This window comes from Meleagris gallopavo, chromosome 2 (assembly GCF_000146605.3).
Source record: "Meleagris gallopavo isolate NT-WF06-2002-E0010 breed Aviagen turkey brand Nicholas breeding stock chromosome 2, Turkey_5.1, whole genome shotgun sequence".
NCBI lineage: Eukaryota > Metazoa > Chordata > Aves > Galliformes > Phasianidae > Meleagris > Meleagris gallopavo.
The window spans coordinates 52,181,335-52,204,819 of NC_015012.2; the positions used below are offsets into that span (position 1 = coordinate 52,181,335).

The following is a 23,485-nucleotide window of genomic DNA, read 5'->3' on the forward strand; positions in this document are numbered from 1 at the left end:
GAGTAAGTACTGAGATGGAGATTGATGTCTGTCTGGAGCTTAATGCCTTACAGTGACAGTCAAGCAAATTTTAGACTTCTTACTCCTCTCATTAAGGATTGTAATCTCTGGACTTTGTGTTTGAAAAGGAGATAGAGGGCAAAGAGAGCATTAGAAAGTCCACATAGACTGTTTCACATATCTAAAGGGGGATTGAACCCATGTAAAAAAACCATGAGATTTCTGTATTGCCTTAGAGGTATGAGTTACAAGACATGAGATAGAGCTCTGGGATGGGAAGCTACAAAAGCGTACACATTTTTCTACCCAACTTGTGTGGATCTTCATTGATTTGAGTGATCTTATACCATCTAGGAACCAGGCTGCAATTTATATGGTGTCTGGCTTCTTACAGACCTGGTCAAACTGAGTTGTTAGGTGAATTCCCTTCCCACGATAAGATACAGTCTGCTGGAATGATACCTGCTGTAAGCGAGTTAAGGAGTAACACAAGGCAAGGCTTTATTTGCCCTTTGTACTTTTGAGAAAATTTTACCCATTTTTTGTGCTATTTCAAAGCCTTAGATTAATTAGCAGCAAAATAAATATTTGCCAGTTTGCCAGTTGTTTTCCTTAAACTTTAGTTTCTCATTAAAATATACATGAGATTTCTGGTACTTCTTTTTTTTTTTTTTTTTTATCTTGCAAAGTACACAGAAATCTTCCTCTGGTACCCCTTCCTCTGGTACTCAACTAATCTAATAGAGACAGTGAAACAGATACATAAGAAATAATATAAAACAGAGTTCTTGTTGATCAGTGAAATGAATTTACCTTTATGGTCAGATGATAACTGCTACGTTTGAATTTCACTGCTAAACATGTAGCTATACAATCATAAGATAACTACTGAAACTGCCAAGGGAGAGTCTAGTACTCTTTTCAAAAGGAAATGGTAAGAGTCATTATCAGGGTACCTCCACTTTCACATTTTCAGGTCCTATGTAAAAGACTCATCCCTGAGAGTATAAGCTACAGAGCTCAAATTGGAAAAAGTCTTCCTAGTCATGCCACGTTTCTCATACTCTCATTCCCCTTCTGATGCACTTGTTTAACTTAGTCTCCATGGCTGGCAAACAACAGCAGTAGATTAAAACAGTCTTGACCAGATATGTCCAAATGCTAGCAAATGATGTGCAATGGTTGCATTGTTGCCTTTCTTTGGTGGGCTGTTGTTCGCTTCCAAATAACCCAGTATTGCACAAGAATTTACTAACTTGATGATAAAAACAAATTAAAAGTTCTGCGTTTAGTATCACAACAAAGCCTCTGGAAGCTTTAATTAGGCAGCAACATTCTGTTTGATGACACTTGCATTATCTGAGGTTGTTAAAAGCATTGTAGATTAGCTGTTCCTTCAGACTATATATTGCTTGCAAGCTCAAGCATTGCTGTAAGGTTGTTAAGTTAGTAAGGATAAAATCATACTGTCCTTAAACAGATCTTGCTTTGAATAATATTTAACCTAATTATAAGTAAAAAGTAAGCTTTTTAAATACTCAGAAACTGATCCAGCCTTCACTGAAGTCAGTGGGAGTCTTTCACACTTGGATCAGATCCTGATTTATCTTTTGAGGAACACTGCTGAAGACAGCAAAGTCTACCACATGGGGAAATATGCTGGCTCCCATCGGTTAAAAGCTAATTTTGTAAATGACATATTTCCCTTGTGATTTTGTTGTCTTTTAATGGAATGCCCCTCTGCTCCTGCTTGGATTTACCGTTAATGGCCCCCTCGTCTTTGGGTTGTGGACTGCATAAACAGATTTTTAATGTATATTCATTAAAAACAACTTTGTGCAAGTGTAACCTTTGTCATGAAAGCCAGTTAGGCCTCTCTCTGTAAGAGAGTTGTGGGGCTGCATGCTTAGGGGCTGGAGGATATCTGTTTACTGCCAGGAGAAGCAAGCTGCAATTTGGAGCACCGCTAGGTTTTACTGAAGAATGGGCTAATAACAACTCATGGCTTCTTTATTGCTTTGCTTTGTTTTTTTGACAGGAACTTTTCTCAGTCTAGTTATAAAAATAGAGTGAAATACTGGCTCTGCTATAAACAGGGTTTTGCCCTTGAGTCCAGCCTTAACCTGCGTTCACCCATAGATTAAAAGCATATTGGGCCCTGTCTGCCCAGAGATTGAAAAGTGTTTCCTGGCTCTGCATCCAGATTAATTTCCTAGAAAGCTGTATATTGATGTGATAAAGTGTTAGGGTCTGGAGCCAAAGCATATGTTATTTTATATACTCAGATGCCTATATAGACCACTGTTGACATTGCCAGTTAGTAACACATTATCATTTGATATTTGTTTTTGTTGCTGATAGCAAACATTACAGCAGAAAATATAAGCATATGCCTTTTTTTTACTAACTCATTCCAGACCTTCCTCAACATTCATATTTTGGCACTGTTTCCCTCAGCTCACATCTGCACTCTGCTGATGATGGAAGCATGGAGTTATGAGGCTTCGCCCATAGCACGTTGGTCAGTCTTTGCCATTGTATGGGGCATTGTGGGCAGGCTTTGTGCTCCTGGAAACCTAGAGAGGTTTGCTGCTTGGTTCTGTAGGGATAGATTAGGCCGTGGCCATCAATCTATGGGTCTAGCTTGCTGAGTTGGGCATTTTCCTGCCAGAGGCCTCTGTCCACAATGTTTGTAAGCCCTCGAGGAACGGGCAGCTCTCCAGGTGACCTGGCTGCCCCCTGAGGGTAGTCAGCCAGCATGACCAGTGTCACGGCCATGCACCATGGAGCATAGCAGGGCAAAGGGCAGGAGAAAAGACACACAAGATCTCTCCCTGAGACCATGTGCCATCATGTCACTCTCCAGGATCTCCTTGAAGGTGCTTCTCTTTGCAGAAGCACATCCAACCTGGAGTGCCCACCTCATTGCTCATCCCTGGCACGTAGCTTGCAGTAGCATGTACAGGTCTTCAAGGACATAGGAAGACCTGGAAGAAAGAAAGCAAAATGTGGGCTGTGGTTATCTGTTCTTCACAGTTGTTTGATATGTGGTCCCTAGAAGATCACTGATGATGTATTGATTCAGTATTCATGAGGTGATCCCACTTCTGGAGCACAGTGCTAGGCAGCAAAGAAGTGGCATGGGAGATACTTGCACTGCTCTGATTTAAAGACAGGAAAATATTTGTGTTTATTTAAAAATATATCTTATTAAAAACACATATGTTACTGTAACTCTCAAAGGTAAATAGACGACCAAGGCACTACCATACTTTCTATGCTTATTCTTCTTGGTGTATTTGTATGTCTAAAAGTAAATCATTCTATATACCTTTTGGTCTAGGTCTTGTAAGTCTGGTTTTCACTTCAGAGTATTTTTAGTTGACATGCATAACTGCAAGGTGGAATCCCCCAACTGATACTGATTTCTGGTGTCACATTGCTTTGAGGGAGAAATACCTAGGGAGCAAGAAGGACTGTGTCTGAATCTCTGAAGTTCCTATTTGTATTGTAGCCAGTGACAGCAAGATGACTTGACAAAAGTCCTTAAAAATCTTTCATGTTTGTTTTCTAAATAGGTGGAGGAGAGTGTGGACAGCCATATTTGCTGGAGTGGCAAACCAAATTGCCTTGACTGGAACCATTATTCACTTGCACCTTTGACTGCAGCAGACAGGTAGGAGAACAAGGAAAGGATGGGTTCAAATGAACTTGGGGAGCAGGCCTCAGTGAATATTTTTTTGTTCTCAGAGGGCTTCAACCAGAAGTCACTCACACTTAAATAGTAACTGATTACGTGTCCTTTTCTCACCTCTTGCTGCAAGCAGAGGCATCTCTCTTTCTGGAGAAGTCATGTTTTTATTAATTGAGAAGTGCTGTCTTTGCTTTGACCATATATTTGGTTTGCCACTTTCCCTTCTTTGTGCAGTTCTTGCTTCAAGAGTCCAAGAAGCACACTTTTTTAAAGAAATGGGCAGAAAAATTGTCTAAAATAGTTTCTGGTTTCTTTTTTAAAATTATTATTTAATTTTTAAATGGTCTTGAACTATAATCTGGTGATTTGTTTTGTTCATCTTACCATTTCAGGTACACCATTGATGATACTGTTCAAGGTTAAGGTTTCTTTTTTCCTCTGGGTCTTGAACACATGGGTTCATGCAAACTACAGTTGTGAAAATGATGACAGTGTAGTACCATGATACCCAAGTTAGCTTACAGTTAGCGGATTCTCGGTAGCAGTTATCTATGACATTACAGACTACAGAGGCCAGTGTATGATGTCAGGAAAAGGTCTGGTCATTGCAGCTCCATGTTTGAGTTGGTAGTCACAAGTTGGACAGGTTTCACAGAAGCTTTGTCTCAGGAACTGTATGGTAAAAGACAGTTACTTTGTTGCAATATTGAGAATCTCCTCTTCTTTAATCTTCTGTGTACTTGCACATCCTTGATGTTCAGAGAGTCATGTTAGCCTTTTGAATTTAACATGACTGACTGAAAATATTGAAAAGATAGGAAAATATTTCATCCTTCTCATTGGTCCTCTCTGTTCTACGTTTTTTACTATTTATCTGTAACCCTGAGATCTAGACATGTACAGAAGACATCAGAGGTTCTCAGACTAGATGATGATTTCAGGAGGAAGTGTTTAAAGAAAATGCATAGTGTATTTTGACATAAAACTCTCAATTTTTTCAGAACTGTAAATGAGATTGGACCTATATTTCATTCTGTATGAACTGAAGGAGGAAATGGAGGGGGTTAAATTGAAATGGGCTTAAACCTCTTCTCAAACCTGGAACTGATCCCAAATATTCTGCAGTGCACAGTGGTGCTATATGGGATATTTCTTCTTTTGGATCCACATCAAAGTTGTGTCAATCGGCATCGCTCTATTTCCCCTCTGCAGTCTCTGAGAGTTGAGACATCTTCCCATGTAGCCTAGGATCAGAGCTGGATGAGAAGAGTGTTACCAGGGAACATGCTGGCAAAAGCAATTCATTGTCCTCGCCTGTAGAATTTACAGTGATAGTTCAGCAGGGAAACAAACTGTCCTGATGCACTCCTGTGCTTTGCTCCAAGCTTGGGAAGCATTAATAGTGTGTGAAATTTATAAGCAGGAGTTTTAGAATACTGCAGTATGAAAAACTATCCATGTCCCAACTCAACAGGCAAGATTTAAGTGGAAAACTGAGAACCTTGGTGCCCATCCTCTAAAATGTGCTTTGAGCATAAATTCTTCAGGTTTCTTTAGTGTGTAACTTAATGGTACTTTTACACATTGAGCCCTTGTTGCTGTGACTCTCTTGTATGCTGAAAATTCCCCCCATAATGTGTCAGCCTAGTAATAGTCTGTAGTTTTTCATTTGGGACAGCTGAACTTTAGAATAGATGCTCTCAATTAACGTAAGTCAGAGAAATGTGATTGTAACTACGAGCATATACGGTAGTGATACGTATTATAAGGATATTAAAGCCAGCACTTAATACTGAAAGAGTAGTAAGTATACTGTGTGAGCTAATGAAAGGCTCACATTAAGAAACTGAAGCCTATATTGCCTGCTTTATGAGTGTGAAATTGCACTTTGATCCCACTGCTAGATGCAGGGCGATAGGAAGGCACGTTTCCCCTGAAGACAGGAGCATGCAATGCTGCCAAACCAGCAGTCCCGGGTGCCCTGTAGGGTATGATTCTCGCAGGAGAGAGTGATTGCACAAGCTGTGATGTGCAGGACTAGCCACTCTATTTTGGCTGAGAATCCTTTGAGGATATTGGTCCTGATTCCCTACTGTCTGAAACCTTTTGCTATTTATACCTGGGTAAAGTGAATGCCTGGCGAGCATTAAATGCCACTACGCTAGTGCTAAAGGAGCTGTTATCCACTTTGCCCAAATATAAATGACTATGCAAAAGGTGAAGCAAGTTCAAGGTCTCTCTTTTTGTTATAGCATTACCCCTAGATCCTGCTGCTCGTGGCTGAGTGTGCGAAAGGAGGCTGTGCTTCAGTGGGGTGGTTTGAGCTCAAGATGTGCAAACGCAGCGAGAAGGAAGAACACTCATTTATTTTCCCACTATTAGTCAGAGAGAAAAACACGTTTCTTCTTCCCAGAGAAGAGTAGTGGGGCAACACATTTATTTGCTAGTTTTCAGACAGTCTGAGGTAGAAGAAAGATGCATGGAAACATCTGGCAGAGGCAGAAATGGACACTGTGACTTGAAGTCCCCCTGCACTCAATAGTGGGTAGTGTATTAACATGCCGTGCATTAGAAAGACACAGTCCTTGAAATCCTTTGACACTGCAAGCTAGTGCTTTTAAACTAGAACAGAGACAGATAAGGATATTGTGAAGGAAAAATTCAGCATCACATATTGTAAAACTGAATCCTTAAAAAAACTTGGTACTTTTGGCAGTGTTTCATTTATTGTAAATAGAATCCATATATATTCATAGAAATTTTGAATAGAATATAGTGTTCTGCCATTTCTGCTATCTAAGCAAATATCTTGCTGGAGCAATTTAAAAACAGATCAGTTTCATAGCCAGCACTGCACCAATTTAATAATAATACTGACCCGTGTTAGAGATTCTGAGCCAGATTCTGACAGCTGTAAACCTGCTGAAGACAATGAAGACGTTCATGAGTTTACCTAGCATGGTTAAGGACATCAGCATCCGGCTCTTTCTGAATAGAGCTGCTTGTGGATCATATTCTGCCATATTGTGCCACACTACTGTGCAAAGACTATTTTAAAAAGCAAGAGATGCAAATGATATGGAATAACAGGCATTGAAGGATTCTTCCTCTGTAATACCTAAATAAACCTCCATTTATGTGCCAATCCATTTTCTTTAAATAACCTACTTTTTGTTGCAGATAGGACATCACAATGTTAATAACACTGAACCACACCTGGTGGGATTGTTTTATGTAACTTCTAGTACATGTATATACCTTTTCACATGCACATTTCCCTCTGTCTAAATATATAGTGAGATTACACTTGCAAGGCCTATAGCTTCAACACAGAGACAGGGTGAACAACTGCAGCTTTAAATTTGCTGATGACAAATATGCAGAATTAATTTAACATGGGATGTAGTGTCATAATGCTAAATTAAACTTTTCAAAATGTAAACAAGAAACTTTTGTGTTATGTAGGTCTTTAAAAGTCATCCTGTCGCTGTGCTCTTATCAGAAATTTGAAGAACTTAAGTTTTTGAAAAGATACACTTCAGTGTGCAAATCTGTGTTGGAGGATTCTTTTGCTCATAGATACTTTGCTAAGTTCCAAGGCTGCAAAGTTTTAGCCAGCTGGGAATCTCAGATCTATGCTAGCAGTTATCTCCAGATGGCTGCTCTCCATTTTGTACCAAGCCCTCAGCATCTCAGTGGCTGCATGTTTGGAATTATGAAGCACAGTATTCCAGTTGTATTTGCCAGAAAACATACGGAGCATTGTGAGATAAGCTGTGACATGTGGTATAACTCGAAGAAGAGGTGAGAGATAAAGTGTGGGGAGAGAAGAGGAAAAAGGGAAAGATAGAACGGGAGAGGAAGGAAGACACAGCAAGAAAAGTTTGTCTGTGTAATGAATTTGGTCTGACTGGCAAATACAATCTGACTTGTGAATTTAATTGAATTTGATCCAAGAAAGACACAGCTGAGTGATCTGTAGGAAGAAATCTTTTCCTAGACATATGCAACTCCAAACTGTATAAATTCTTCCACTGATCGTAAAATGTCTGTGTACCACTACACCTGTGTAATTGTATACTTCTGAAGAAAAAGTGGTGTGTTGTGATATTCAACTGAAGAATAACAAAAAAAAGTCATTGAGTGTTGAGTCTTGGAAGAAGAAAAACTATATAATTTCAAGTTGGCCAATGAACACGAGTGATAAAGACAGTTAATCATTTCTGGTGCAGCTGTTTCCCGACATTTCTGCAAAATGTTGTGGAAAAATTAATGAAGGTTCATTCAGTAATGGTTTCAAGCTTGGCTAGTGGAAAATATGACAGTATTTCCATCATCAATTAAAAGCAAGCAATGCTTTTTTTTTTATTTTAATTTTTTTTTCTGTAGGGGAAGTGGTATGCAGTTTGTACTGCACAGGAAATTGTAGACTTGAGAGCAGCTGTGTGATAGCAGCAGGTATGCTGAGAATATGAAGAAGAGCCTTGGCCCATTTCTCTTACCACACGTGCTTCAGTGCAGCAGAGCTCTCTCTGCTAGATACTGGAAAAGACAACTTGCATAGCATGACACTATCTATCTAGCATGTGGGGTATTCCTTCAGACAGCTGGCTGAAAATAAACGTCCTTCATGCCACTTCAGTAAAAAAGGATGTATCAGTAACATTTTCATTGTGACTGTATTTTATTACTACTACAGAGTCCTGAAGGTGCAACTCATTTTGGTGTAGAGGCGGGATTTTTTTAACCAATCTCAGTAATTTCACTTCAGTGTATATCATTTTTGCAGCCGTGCAGCACATCTTAGTGAGCACGTGTTGTTGCTGTGCTCCTTCTGTGCAGAGCAGCAGTAAACCTGATGAAACAGGCTGGCCATTTTGCAATTTGGAGCAGTGAGGAACCTGTGGGAGTATAGACAAGGGGCTGTACAAGCATGTGAACTCAGTGTGTAGTGTTGCGTATAGCCAAGAAAGCATGCAGTTTAGAAACACGAGCGTGGCCTGAGAGCACATTCACAGCACAGCATAGCTGAAGGTCACTGTAGCAGCTGAGCAGTGGCCTGTGTCCATTCCCTCACCTCACAGCCCACAGTGGCAGGCAGGCAGCTGCTTCTGCCCCAAGCTCATGATGTCCCAGCTCCTGCACATAGCTCAGTGTTGGGGTTGCTGGATCACTCTTGTGTTGGATGGCCTGCATAGGCCAGAAGGTAGTCAGGAATGAAGCAAGATACACTGTTGTACGTTATAAAGATGAGTCTAAGATTTCCACTTGAATTCACTTTTTTTTCTTATCCCAAAGGGATCTATGTTTTATCCGGGGTTAAAAATGCATTGGTGTGAAAATACATGGCTTGTGTATAATTACTGTAAATCACTTTAGAAGTTTAGGTGAATGACTTACGGACTCAGTACTTCTATCTGGACTGCCTGCTCTAACAGGTTTTGTCTTTCTCTGACTTGCTGAGATACTTCCAGCCTAGCTGTAAATATGATCTCCAGCCTGTTTATACAATATGATGATTCATGCTAAAGTGACTGATAGAAAATACATTATAGTGAATGGTTTATTCTTTTCTAATATCCCTCTGTAAAGAAGATTCTTACTCAGTGCTCTTGACGCAAATTTAGAAGACCCTTAGCAAGTTAACTAAAAGTGTTTGTCTTTCTCCTTGTAATGCTGTCTATGGAGTGTGTCGTCCTGACCGACTGGTTTAGGCTGCTGTAAAACAAAAGTGATGGAGTTGCATCCATGATTTAGGTGTATTCATATAATAATGTAAAAGTTAGGTGCAGGTTCCCTGTCTTTGGTGCAGTCAAGCTCTAAGGAGCTTTGTTTAAGGCTTTCCCACTCCTGCAATCCCTTGTGTTAGTGAAAATTTTGCTTAAGTTAGTGGCAGCTTTACCGGTATCACAGCATTAAGGGCAGCTTATGCATAAGAGCCTGCATTTAATCTTGATTTGAGACATTAAAAGATCAGGCCTTCAAACATCCTTCCACATGCTTGTCTGTAATTAGGTGAGTACTGTGGCTGCAAGTCAATATGCTGTTGTACTTGCAGTAAGACTGCTTGTACGCTTTGGTGTTTGCATGGGAGGAAGGGAAAGATGAGGGTTCCAGTCCATCAGTTTATCAGTAAAAGCAGATAAGAGCTGCTTTTAAACTTCTCAGCAAGAAAGCTGTGCCTACAGTTGTGGAGGAACTTCCCATAAAAGCAGGTTGTCAATTGAAAGAGGAATTTCCATAGAAACAAGTTGTCCACTGCAAAATTTCTGTATTGCTGATTTTTATTTTTTGCTTTTGTCTTCTCATGGAAATCTCTGAATGAACTACTTCCCCTTAAGTCACCTTAGTCCGTGAAGAAGATACTAGGTGAGCTGAATTGTTTCAGCTGGTTTCAGCTGTTTCAGCATGGTTTCAGCTGTCATTAAGTTGCATCTGTCTATTACTCCTTCTCATCTCATGGCAAATGGCAATACAGAAACTTAATGCTTTAAAAGTTCCTATTGGCAGGTGACCTTGACAGGCCTACATGTCCCACTGTACATTGGAGTCACTCTGGTGAAAACATCTACTCACTACTAACAAAGCAATGTCTTGATGAAACAGGTTAAAAAATTGAGTCTGCAGTCCCTGGGACTTGCACAGCCTGCCTGTGAGCTTGTATTTTTGCTGCTCAACATCAGTCTCACAAATTTTTTTATATTTTTAACCAGTTATTTAAATTGTCTACAGTGGTTGTAAAACTCTTGGATCCATTCGAGATTAATGGGGAGTGAAAAGTAAGTACATTCAAGTAACTGTAAAATTGGCTAAGGTCGCACGATCAAAGTGCTTGAAGGACACCTACACGATTCTTGCTTTATTGCTCTATCTGTCCCTACAGAAGGCAGCTGGATAATAGCTAGGACGTTACTAGAGATGACTGGACACCTGGTGCTGAGCATGTGGGAAGGGAGGGGAATGCTGCTGACACCAAGGTGTTCATTGAATCACACAGTGACCTCTTATGGATGAAAGTTAAAATAATGAACGCATATATCACAAATATTACTTGTGCTTTTTAAAGTAACCCTTTGAATAGTTCATCAAGGTTTGTAATAGATGCTGTATTCTCCTTACGTTACTGTGTCTCCAGACTTATTAAACTTTTTCTTGCTGTCTCTCATTGGTTCTTCATCCTATTTTTTATATAGACATGCTGCCAATCCTACTGAAAGCACCAAACCTTTTGACTATATTGCACAGTGACAATCCTACAGATTTACTGATCGTGGCAGGTGGCATGCACAGAACACTAGTCCCTGCTGTCCTCAAAGACAGCATGCCCCACAGAAGGAAAGCATGCTCTGTGACAGCCACTGCATGGGAGGAAGCTCTCTGTCTACATGAGACTGGAGGCTGGCAGAGATTTCTCCACCTCATGTACACAGGAAGCAGCATGGCAGATGTCTGACGTTCTTTCAGGCAATCTCCCCTGTGCTTCTCAGAAATACATGGGAGCTGTAGTTAAACATTACAGTCTAACCTTTTGCTTGCACAGGGACCAAAGAGGAGCTAAGTAACTTTAAACCATTAGCTCAGTTTTAAGTATCTCTTCTGTGGGATGAAGGGCAGTTGACTCTTAACCATGTTATATCTTCCAAATGAATGACTCAGAACAAAAGCCCCATGCTACCCCTTCCCCCAGCAAAGCATAGTGCCAGTGCAGCTAATGAAATGAGAAATGCAAGAGACCTCCCTAGCTCCTTATTCTGCTTCTTTCATAGGATTATTTTTATTTCTCTTACCCTCTCACTCTCTGGTTTTGCCATTGTAGTTTTAATTAGGTGGCCTGAATCAGATTTCTGAATGTCAGCCACCAACAGCCCTGTTCTCACCTGAGGTTACTCGGTTGCATCTGCGGCCCTGAGCCCTTTTGCTTCCCCCTGCTCAACAGCCCCAGGCAGCTGGAGACAAAGGAGACAGGCCTGAAATTGAAAGAAGTTGCTCCATACAGTCTGGACGCTTATTTAAATATGTAAAAAAATTCCTTTGGCAGATAACTGTATAATTCTTTAGCATTCAAGACAAAGTCAAATACACTTTCCATACTAACAGCTAAGACTTAACTGTAGCTGAAAAGCTGAACACGGTTTCAAAGATAGATAATATGTGACAACACCATTTCTACCTACCCCCTCACTGGGGGAAAAAAACAAACTTTTCTACTTTTCGCCCACTGTATTAGGTAAAATGTTCTGCAGTGGTAACTGAAACTGGAGTTTTCATTCACCTGTTAGAATTTAAAGACTATGTGAAAGAATGATCATAGAAGTTATTCAGACCATTCAATTATTTAAGTAATAATTTAAAAAAAGCATTTAGCAAGACCAACATTGGCAACAATCAGTTGTATTTCATGGTAGCATTGCAAAAGCTACAAATGTCCTCAGTTCTAAATTTAAGATAGACAGAAATTGTTCTGTTTAGCATGTGCTAAAATTATCCAACATACAAATACTTAGGGGAAGTGTAAAAATTAAATCCCAGTTTTTAAAAGGGCAGCTTAAAGAGGAAAGAATGCAGATGTAGCAGTATTAAATAAGTGCCATCTCAGTAAAAATTTTACCAAACACAGGAAAGAGTCATATACTTCATGTCTTTGTTATAAGATTTCTCGGAGAAAACACTCCCACTCAGATAGAAATTCATTGTAAACAGCTCTCTTGCTCTTGTGGTTGGTGTACTTTTGAGGATGCAGTAGCTCTTAGAAGGAGCAGGGTGCGTTGTGTAATCCTGTGACCTTATGTTGCATAGACACTTCCAGTTTTGGAATGTGAAACGTCTGAAACTGGGAGTGGGCGGACAAGAGGTGGAGCCAGCCAGGAGCCTGGGTGGCTGTGTGTCTGAGAAACTCTTCTGCTGGTGAGCACTGCTGATCTGCCAAGTGTATGGCCAAAGCCCTGAATATTGCTGTATCAAACCACTAAACAAAATCGAGTTGCAAACTGCCACGAAGTTATGGGGTGATATTTTGGAAGTTGAGCTTTTAAAACTTAGTTGAAAACAAAGCTGAATTCTTTCAGACCTGAAACCACAGCCTCTCAAAATGCGTCAGAGACTCTTGAAGCTGCAGCGAGGTCAGCTTCTCTCCCCCCACACCTGTGAGTCAGGACAACTCTATTAAAGGAAGCTTTTATTGGAAGCTGTCAATAGAGAGGTAGACAACATGCAGATGTTGAGGTCTCAGTGGAAAAGCATTTGGATCCTGAACCTACATAGATGGTCACCAACAGGAAGAAGAATACTATTCTGGAAAACAGAGGGACACTGAGGAAAAGCTAGTGTATAAGCAGAGGTAGGTTTGTCTAATTTCACCTTCTCTCTAATTAAAGCTAGGATTCAGAGTCCACACATGCTGGTGTCGTATCCATTTCTCATGGGGAACAAAGGCTAAATGTCCTCTGGGTTAGATGTCCTCAGTGCTTACCCACCATGCTTTCTTTACCTACATGTTGTGCTGAAAGTTATAGGAAAATAATCTTAGATCAGCTCAGTGACTGTAGAGGTAAAAAAAAAAAAGAAGAACAGGAAGGATTAGACAAAGTATTGGTGGGAATTTCAGAAACATGAGCTTGATTTTCAGGTAGTGTAGTACAGATACTTTTTGAAGTTGAAACTTCCTATTGTTCAATCACATACTTACTATTTCCTTTGCTATAGATCCAGACCTGCTCATGGGTGAGTCAACCATAATAGGGCTTAAAAATGTCAATGAAAAATATAATAATTATCCTATAAGTTTTTCCTTGTTGTTTGTTATTGCTCTATTAGCTGGACTGCTCTAGCAGAGTGTTAGCATAGGTGAAGAACCTGTAAAAAGCACTGTTGTAACAACTGGGCCCTCTGGTTCTAGATGTGATCTCCTTTTAATGCTGGTGGGTGCTCCCTGCTTACAGAACTTACTTCCACCGAAGAAAAAATATCTTGCAACACTGAAAAAAAGCACATCTAGAACTAATTTATAGTGCCAGTATTTTTATTGCTTCCATGTGAGATTGCTAGCAGAAGGAAAGAAATCCAGCTGCAGTTATTTAATTCATGACCTGTCAGAAAAATAGGTCTTGGTTTCCAGTCCTGATGAGCACCTTGGGTGAAAGGCAGAGCATGGTCCCGGCTGTGCAAAGAGCTGAACTCCCTGAACCCTCTGCACAGTTGGTAGAGCTGAATTTGAGCAGTTTTCCTGAGAGTATTGCATGTGGAGTTTTCCACTATCTTGAAGGTTTGCATTATACTGCTTTGATCCACTTTTCCATTTCACTAATGGAATATTTCTGTTAACTTTCCCACAAGCTGATTCAAGCTCTGTTTTTTTTAAAGTTACTCTTCTTTGCACCTTTAAATTTTCCTTTATGTTTGTGTGTGTGTTACATTTTATGAGCAGCTCCAGAAAGACCTTTTATCTAGAAAGGTAAATAACCTCATATCTGAAAAAGTATAAACCAACAAGGTGGTGTCCCTGCTTGCCAAATGTTCTTTAGCAAACACTCAGGCAAAGAGACCTCTCTATGCAGGTACAGCTGAGCCTATATGTGAGTGTATTCATGTATGGAATGTGAGTTTGAGTGAATAAGCTGCTTTTGCAGGCTTACTGAGGCAGGTATCTGCTTGAAATGACATTTATGTTTTCCATTCAGAATGCATTCAGTCCAAAGATGGTTGGGAAGAAAAAGAAACAGAAATACATGTTCCTTAAGTGTAAAACAGTAGTTTATCTGTATATATGATGAGCAGAGAAGGGAGTGGAAAAACTGACCCAAGCACAGCAGCATGGAGGCACAGCAGGAGAGGCACAGAGTTGCACTTGTGGACCCTGCAACTGGCAGAGGAAGCTTTATTAGCTGCCACAGACCTTTTAGTGTAATTCAGCAAACTGTTTCCCCATGGAATGAGACATAATGGTGCTTCCCATGTGATCTGCCTGGGAGCCTCCTGTCCAAACCTAGTCTGAGCAGCCAGCAGGAACTGTTGCTGTTTTTGGCCTTTCTGTGGCCTTCCTCTTTTGGCCTTTTTCAGGCCTTCCCCTGCCCTTTGTACCTGCAATCAGGCTGCAGGATAGCAACATAACTACTGGCATCTGCCAGATGTTGTGTCAGACAAAGTCACTTGGTTCATACAGATCCTGTCCTTACTACTTCTTTTGCTAAGCAGGTTTACATAGAATATTAAAATCCTGTCTTAAAATTAGGTATGGCATCCTTGAACAAATCAATGAGAAAAATAAATTGTTATCCTGAAGAAAGCTATAAAGAAAAGTAATACACTGACAGCATCTTTGCTTTTAGGTTTTGCTGATCAGAAATCAGTGGCTGAGTACTGGATCTACCATCTGTAGCAGTCCCGCAGTCAAATACTCCAACTTATGAGGGTACGAACAGCAACTCCTGTAGCTTGGTGTAATGAACCAGCAGCTCTTCGCTGGTGCAAGCAGAGCAATTAGACTCTGCTGTAACAGTAGTGTTTATTATGCAATTGCATCCCAGGGTTTGGGGTTGTTTTACTCAAGCACATCTTGCTAATCCACAATTAAAATAGCATCTTCATCTCACACTTTGAGGTTGAGAAAAGGCTTTGGAAGATTTCAGTAGCTCTTCTAATGAGCTTGGTGGAAGAACAAAATCAAAGAAGGACCTTTTGTTGCAGCAGTTGGGCCATGACAGAGACAGCTGGCTTCTTCATTACAGCAAACATGTAGGTGGCTCTTCTCGTGTTCTAAGATCTAAGAGAGGAGCTGTGACTTTCCTGACACCTTTTGTTGCAGACTGTGCAGGGTTGTGTCAGCTGTACTGCATGCAGCACCTGCCAACGGTTGACCCTTTTCCTCTCAACTGCTTTGAATTAACAGGTTACATTTTCCTGGCAGGATCAGGCCTGAGTGGTGAAGTTGCCCTGGGTTTAGGCAATTTAAAATGTGCAATTTTTTGCACTTGTTTGATTGTGGTGTTGATGGCTCATTTTTACCTGAACTTTCTGTTTGGTGTATTAGTTACCAGCAGCCTTTCCTGTTGGTTCTTATGCAGCTCTGAGGGAAGAAAGGGAAGAGAGCTGAGTGCAATTTGAAGGATGATCGGGGTGAGATCAGCTCTTGAAACCCAAGTCAAGTTAATGATGAAACCTGAGTTTTGTTAATGATACAGTGTAATTATTGCTGCAGGCAGGGCAGATACCTCCTATTTCTCATCTTTTCACTTGTGGATCCTATCTGATCTAATTCCTTGGCCTTCCTGCCCCAGGCTCGGGTCTGAACAAGGGCCCAAACTTGCAGCCCCAACAGAACAGTGTCTACAGATCTCAATGGGGCACACGGGCCAGGAGAAGGTATGTCATCAGCTGATCTAGTGTCAGAAAGTTAATGATAGGGGGCACCTAACCAGAAGGGGAGAGACCTGACCTTTTACCAGGCAGTGGAGATGTGTGTCAGTGCTCAGCATCAGCCAGGCTGGTGTCAGTGTGCTCCCACGTCCTAAGGTCTTCACAAGAAATAAAACGCGTTACAAGTCAAGCTGCTTACCTGCTGTAATTGCCCATAAAACATTAGTCCTAACTGTTGGTAGGCTGCCTCTATTACTTGCAGCTGGGAGATGCTGGGCCTGATCAGGGAGGTGTCACAGAGCTGGGTGTGCATTCTGGGTGGGTAAGTGGAAGGAAGCGGAGCTGGTGAAAGTGACGCTGCAGAGGGGCAGCCGGGGGCGGCTGCGGCAGGAAAAACACCTGCGGCAGCATGCAGGGAGATGTGAGATAGCGTGGCCCCTCCTCACCTAGCAACTTCTCATGCCACCTCCCCATAGCTCCTGTCACCTCCTCCTCTGCTCTTCTTTGCTGGAGCATGTTGCAACAACCACCTCCATTTGCTGTCATGGCCTACGCCCGCTGTCAGTGCAAGATCAACTGTGCTCTCATTGCTCTATGGAGACTCCAGCCCTGCAGTCCATGGTGCAGGGAGCTGCCGTGCCATCTGCTTGCATAGGCCAAAGCAAGGGAGTTATTTACACTCAGGAAAACAACTTTCCAACACCTACAGTTTAAACACTGGCTGATGGAGAAAATCCATGGCAGGAACTTATCAAAAAGAAAAATATCACCATATCTTGTTTTACTTCTCCTCTCTACCTCGCCCGTTTCATGACTGTTGCACGTTACACTGAAAGCAGAACGTTTTCCTGCCTTTGTACATCCAGTGCGTGGTCTCTGTAATAATCCAGCAGAGCCTCAGCCTGACTCAGGCAACGGAGTAGGGAAAAAGGCGGTCTGGTAGCCCAGGAGGCCTGGGAGACAGGTGGCATGTGACAGGACATGGCCCCACCATCCCGCCAGATCTGCATGAGCCTTCACTGCCATCTGAAGCTGCAACTCCATGCCCTGCTCCTCCTTGATCTAGGGCTGGATTCCTTGGGTGCCGGGACTGATCCAACTGAGAACAACACGGTCCTTATTTCCCCCAGTCACTTCTGAGTTAGCTTGTTTCTTGGTTTCGAATTGAATTGGGCAGTTCATTTTCTCCTTTGTACATTTTTCTCCTCTTCATCTTCAAATTAAAAAGGTGATGCATTACTCTTATTTAAACTTTTTTTTCCCTCCAAATCTAGGTGAGGGCAATAGGATTAGGTTCCAATCACTCTGCTTTTAGCATTATAATTTAGGAGTTCCATCATGGTCTTGAATATGTGGTCTTGTCTCTTATTAACTTAATATAAATGTACTGCCAGAGTATTGTCTTCAGTATTTAAACCCACTAATAATTATTTTTACATTAATATTTCCTATAATAGAAAAAATATTACTCTTCATTTCAGATGAAAATTAAATTGTCTGAAGAATAATGGCATCAATTGATTTATCTTGCATCTCACAGTTTATCTATTCTAGTAAAAAATCAGTGACTATTACATTTACTGCTGAGGCATAGGATTAAAAAGCAAAACTGTGATGCTGAACAAAGCATAGTATCAATGAGTATTAACCACAGCATGTCAAGAAAAGATTATGCTCTCGATTTCCCACTGGACTTAATGTTAAAAATATTATCTTATTAACTTCAATTACCATTTTTTTAAATTTTAAAATAAGAACAAAATAAAAATTGTAATGCCAGAATAATAATTTTCATTGACTCTTGCGTGTGAAGTTGGCAGTGTGTTACAGTTTTTCCTGTTGTAAATGAGAAGAGTCTGGTATAAACCTGGCATTTTTGTTTAATCCCAGCCCCATAATGATTGATGAGAGGTCTCTGGAACCATACAGGAAGAGTGCATAATAATGAAACAAAACCCTCATGTAAGCTCAAGCCAAAGGAGTCACAACATTAAATAGAAAAACCATAATTGTAGAAAAGACCATTTCCTTACCCAGCTCAGATGGAGCACTAGAAGGTTGGCATATACATTGCTTCCAGTAGTAATGTTGCTGTAATATGCTTTCAACAGTTGCAGAAACTCTTAAGAGAGCCTTTGAGGCCTGGCTTATCTTTCCTTTGAGCTAAGCTCATATCGTGCTGAAGCATGAAGTCACCCTAGAATGGAGGTTGTTGAGTACTGTTACTGCCTTGCTGTGGAATGTCCTACAGCTGTTAAAACTGTGTAGGCTACAGGGATCCTCATACAGTCAGGTATGGCACTGTGAGCAAGGGTTGAGCATGCGAGCATGGGCTGTGAGTGCCCAAGGTGTGCTAGGGCTGCTTCTGGGTGCATAGAATACCTTTGAGCTCCCATCTCCACTCCTCTGCACATGGCAGCTGTTGCCCTGATGGCAAACAGGTGCCATATGAACACTGCAGAGGTGCAAGCCATTAATTCCTGTAAGTGCATGTCTTAGGAAATGAGAAATTCAGCTGTATGTTTGGAAGTGCTTCTTGATAATTTTTGTAAGATAATAAACTGTATCACTTGGCCAGATGGTCATTTATACGCATGTCACTTTATTAAGCACTGTAGGAGTGCCTTAGATGGCAGTAAGTTATATTTACACCCTTTCTAATAGCTCCTTTGTGCTGACAAAGGGATGTAAACTGGCCTCAGAGTAGGAGAAACTTGCAGAATAGAGCTGTAAAACTCTGCCAACTGCTTCTCATTAGCATGAAGGCCTACATCTCTGCCTCTAGTGGAGCACAGCCATCTCTCAAGGGCACTGCAATTAGGCAGTGGGTCTGGCATGACATATTTCCACCTTCCTTCAGTTCCCAGAGCCTCATTTCTGGTCCTTGGAGAAGTTTTCTGTGTGCTGGGGTGAAGGAGCTGTGCTGTAAACCTAATCATTGAAATGCCTCAGATTAGAAGCAAAAATAAAAAATAACCTCCCACTTTCAATTGTAAAATACAGCTTTTATTTCTAGGTCCATCTAGTATTCCATCTTTCAGTGGGAGCTCACAAATGTGCTGGCATGGCCACAGGTGTCTCAGCCATTGTGGAAGGGACAGTGGAACTTAGGGCAAAGTGGAGCTGCCTAATGTAGAACTGCATCAGGGCAGTTTTGAGGATTTGCAAGTAGTTGAAAATATGTTTGCTCCTTCTGTTTCCTAGTTCTGTTTGCCTTAAGTATGGATGCCTTAAGAACAAGCTCTTGCCCCTTTGCTATTGGATGTTGGGATGCAGTAGAAGTTCTACCCAATCTTTTCACATTTGATCTTTTGTTAATGTCAGTGAAAAGGGGACAGTTTCCAAACCTGAATTCCCCCCCTCATCTTCTCAAGTTTCTCAAGTTATGTTTAGAAACAGGAAGCTGTTTTGCATAAAGGTAAGATTGTGTTTTTAACAAGTAAAGTTGGTGTTAGACTGGCTAAATATACCCGCACAGTCATAAGCAGTGGGTAGTCCTGGCTATTTTTAGGCTTTATTTTTGCCTCTTTTTATTTATTTTTTTTAGTGACACCTCCACTCTACCTTCAATTTCTAGTGAGGCACCGCTTCCTGAGCCTGTATGAAACTTGCAATTACAGAAGGAGTCAATCTTGTCAGGTGTCATTTATCATACATTGCAGAGGGCTGATTTCAGCGAAGGAAGAACAAAGCTTAATAAAAAGAGAGAGAGAAGCATTCTTTTAATAATTTGCCCTTTGCAACAGCAGACCCTTATCTGATCACCCACGTTCATCTGGCTGCTGACGCTGTACTTACTTCATTAGTACCATCTATTTTTACACCTTTTGTGTCTTTTGAGGAACTGTGTGGGCCTGCTGGCTTGTAATGATTCACCATCTCCAAGTGAACAGGGTGTCCTCAAGTCCTACAAGTGGGGTAGGAAGAAAGAAGTACAGGGAAAGAGTTCAGTTGGGTAAGCAAGTTGGTTAATTGCCTGAGGTGACAAGAGTGCCAAAATATTGCAGTTTAGTTTAGTGAAAATAACTTATGTGCTTTTGGTTTGCAGCAGAAGCTTTCAGATTAAGAGCTATGTAAAGGAGCATGTACTATTTAATCCACCTTAGTGTAACTTAGCAAACATAAAGCCCTATGTACTTGTGTACATATTCTGTCTTCATGTTGATAATATTTCCTTTTGCTCATAATGTACAAGTTCCATTTAATACATAAGAATAACCCAAGAGACTTCAGGGTCAAATCTTTAGCTGATCTCATTTCCATTTCTGACACTGGAAAAGAGCTAAATTTGGTGGAATGGATCAAGAATGATGAAGGGAAAGAACCCTGTACGGAGTTGTTTGGAGGTTTCTGAAGCTGAGCAGCAGTTGCTTTCCGTTTCTGTACACCAATAGCGGTGAATGTGGCCTCCTAAAAACCCTGCTGAGCTCTCTTTCACCTGGTGGCATACTTTAAAGTTTTTGCTGTCCTTAGATTTCTCCTGGGCAGGAGAGATTTGGTGCCCAGTTGTGACACTTTGGAGTACAGCGTCATGACTTTATCTTGCAGGCTTCCTTGGAGTTGTTTCAAAAGTTAGTACATATGAAACTTGGAGGAGTGGATTAGACTACAAATGCCCCATAGTACTGCTCTCTTGTCTAACCTCGAGTGATATCAAGTCGTGAACCTGAACAGTGTCTTTCCCAGAAAAGCTGTGGTTTTTATCGTGTTAAGACCTTAACAGAGCTGTCAGCTTGGGCTGTGCCTCAAGTATCAACCTGTGCCATAACAGATGCATTACAAGTAGATTCAGGCAGTTTTGGTTGAAAATGTTCTAAGCAGTGTTTACTCAAGAGAGTGGATGTCATATTAATACACAGAGTTGATACATGTTTTATAGGAAGAAACCTAACTGCACAGAATGAAATATCATATGTTCCAACAAAACACAGCATAAAATGTATGTATATTTTATTGAATTTTTAAGAGGTGTTCTGATGCAATTGTATATTGTGCATGCTGACTTCCAACGCTTCATACAATAATAAGAAGAAAGTACTGTAAAAGATGGCCAAAGTAACTTAAAAGAGCATTTTTAATTTCTTTTCTCCTGTTAAGCACCCTGAGGGTTTTAAGCAAAGCAGCATCCTTAAATGTGCAGCCTAGTTAATATAAGTTGTATGACTGTTGCAGTGATCATAGTCTTTAGGCAGTGTCAAGTGCATAGATTCACTACTATAAAATGCCTGTACTGAGTCACTAGTCAAAAGTGAACATTAGGGCTGCAGGGTAGTAACTGCTGTGACACCTGTGGGACGTATAGAGCTTGGGGCTTAATATCTGATCTTAGCTGAGTTTTGAAAGGCTTCACAATTGATTGAAATAAAACTGCCACAAAGGGCCCCCATTCTACTTTGGGTTCATATAATTGAAAAAAAAATCAGTAGGAGCGCATTACCAATGCTTTGTATGCATCTGTTTTTGTTTTGACATGTGGTTGACCACAGGGCTCAGTAAATAATAACAGGTTTTAAAATAAGTTTGTATAATAAGCTTAGTGTGAGTAAAAAACAAACACCAGATCAGGTACTATAAATGTCTTCATATGTAATTCTTCCAGGGGTGAGTGCGTCCCTCAGAGTCGGTGCCTTTGCCCATTCAAAGAAAGTGTTTGAAAGACTCTGATATTTTCACGTTAAGTGCAAGTGGCTTCTCCAGTATGAGAGAAGACTTAGCTGTCTGCAAATTCTACAGCAGTTGCATAATTAGTATTGCATAACTTCTAACTGAAAAAAAAAAAAAACTACACTTCCCAGAAAATTCAGCGATATTTTCCCTCTACAATGAAAATGCTAGGCCTGGTATTTTTTATTTATATTTCTATTTGGCAGCACAATATCAATTGCTTTGTGCATAAAAGTGATGCAATATTTACACAAATTGAGATATTTTTTTTTCTTGGGGAAACTTGGGGAAAACCTTTGAGACACATTAGCAGGCTTTTACCAGCACTAGGCTGCTCTCCTCAGCTGCTGCTCAAGTCTGCAGTTCTTGTGTGAAAGTGAACACATGTCAAAATTTGCATGTAATTTCAGTTAGGAAAATTTTTGTATCTGACAACTTTATCTGAACTCTCCACTGTCACTGCACTTACCTTCTTACTGTATATGGTATTTTTAAATCTAGAAATCTAGAAATGACTACACAGCGTGTGCGTACTGGAATCTTGCCTTTTGTATACACTTCACAAGTGCTGTTAAATTCATAATTTGGTTAATCTGTCCTGTATTAATTCTCCTTTCTGATTAACACATTTTCTTGCGCTGAAGTAAGAATAAGGTCTTCATTCTCATTAATATTCACCAGCTCTTGTAAGTGCACATGCTTCATTGCAATCTGGGTAGCCCCACATAGCATCACTGGTTTATGTCCGAGTCTTTGCTTCTCATAGCATTAAGGTGTTCAGCTATCTGGGACTTTGTAATGCCCGCTTGTTTATGTAACAGTTTGAGGGCAACAGCGGGGCAAAAGCATTTTTCTGTTCTGCACTGCAGGCATGATGAAAAAGTTGTAATCCTACAAATAGTAATCGGAAACTATTTCACACTTTTTCAGTTTGGCATGGTACCCTCATTGTTCAATTGCTGTGGGTTGGAAGAAAGTGGGATAGAGCTGATTTTCTGCTTCTTAAGAGAGCAGCTCAAGAATTACGAGCTCTTTTGTATCTCAGCACCCCTTCAGATAGTTATACATCATTTTTGTGTAGTTAGTTAGTAAATTTATCTCACCCCTGAGTGAAATTCATTCTTGTGCAGATTAGGACCGATGAGATTATGCATTGTATCAAACTAACTTCAGTCATCAAAATGTTGTTCAAAGAGGACTTTGGTGGTGTGCATCTCTTTCTGACTGTCCTCTGCATGGAAGCTGTTGTGGTGTGCCACTGTATGTTCTGATTCAAAAACAAATGGGGGAAAAAAAGCAAAGACAGTGCTATTTTGTGTTGCCTTATGAATTTTAAATAATGCTGAAGTGTGGGCTGTCAGATCTGCCATTTCTCTGCCATCACATTTGAAGTTCTACATGGGAAACTATAGGTATTTTACCCATCCATTTTTGTTTCTTAACTTTATCTCCAAGGAATTAAGTGGCAGTGTGAACAGACTAGCAGTTTATATACTTCTTCTGTTTAGTTTCACATCTCAATAATCACAATTATTTGCTTCTGTGTTGAGATAGGTTCAATATGTCTGTGCTGGAATACAGCCAGACAAGGTAAGTTTTGTATGACATGTTGAAATTGAAGCATCTCTGACAAAATGCCACATGCTCAGCAAGGTTAGGGAACCAGAAGCAGAATATTTACCTATTCTATTAAAAGCACTGGTCTCAGAAAGATCAATTAACTCCTAACTGACTGACAAGATTGTTTGTCCTGTAGACTGTTTTGACAACTCTTTG

The 23,485-nt window shown here is 40.6% G+C and overlaps 1 protein-coding gene across 5 annotated transcripts in view; it reads left to right on the forward strand.

Annotated features, from left to right (window-relative positions):
* Window positions 1–23,485, forward strand: part of HIVEP2 (HIVEP zinc finger 2) — a 95,432-nt gene that overhangs the window by 40,742 nt on the left and 31,205 nt on the right. For all 5 annotated transcript variants that reach the window (XM_010707262.3, XM_010707266.3, XM_010707264.3 and 2 more), the window contains one exon: window positions 3,579–3,676. The gene's annotated coding sequence lies outside the window, so the exon portion shown is untranslated. The remainder of the gene's footprint in view (window positions 1–3,578; window positions 3,677–23,485) is intronic.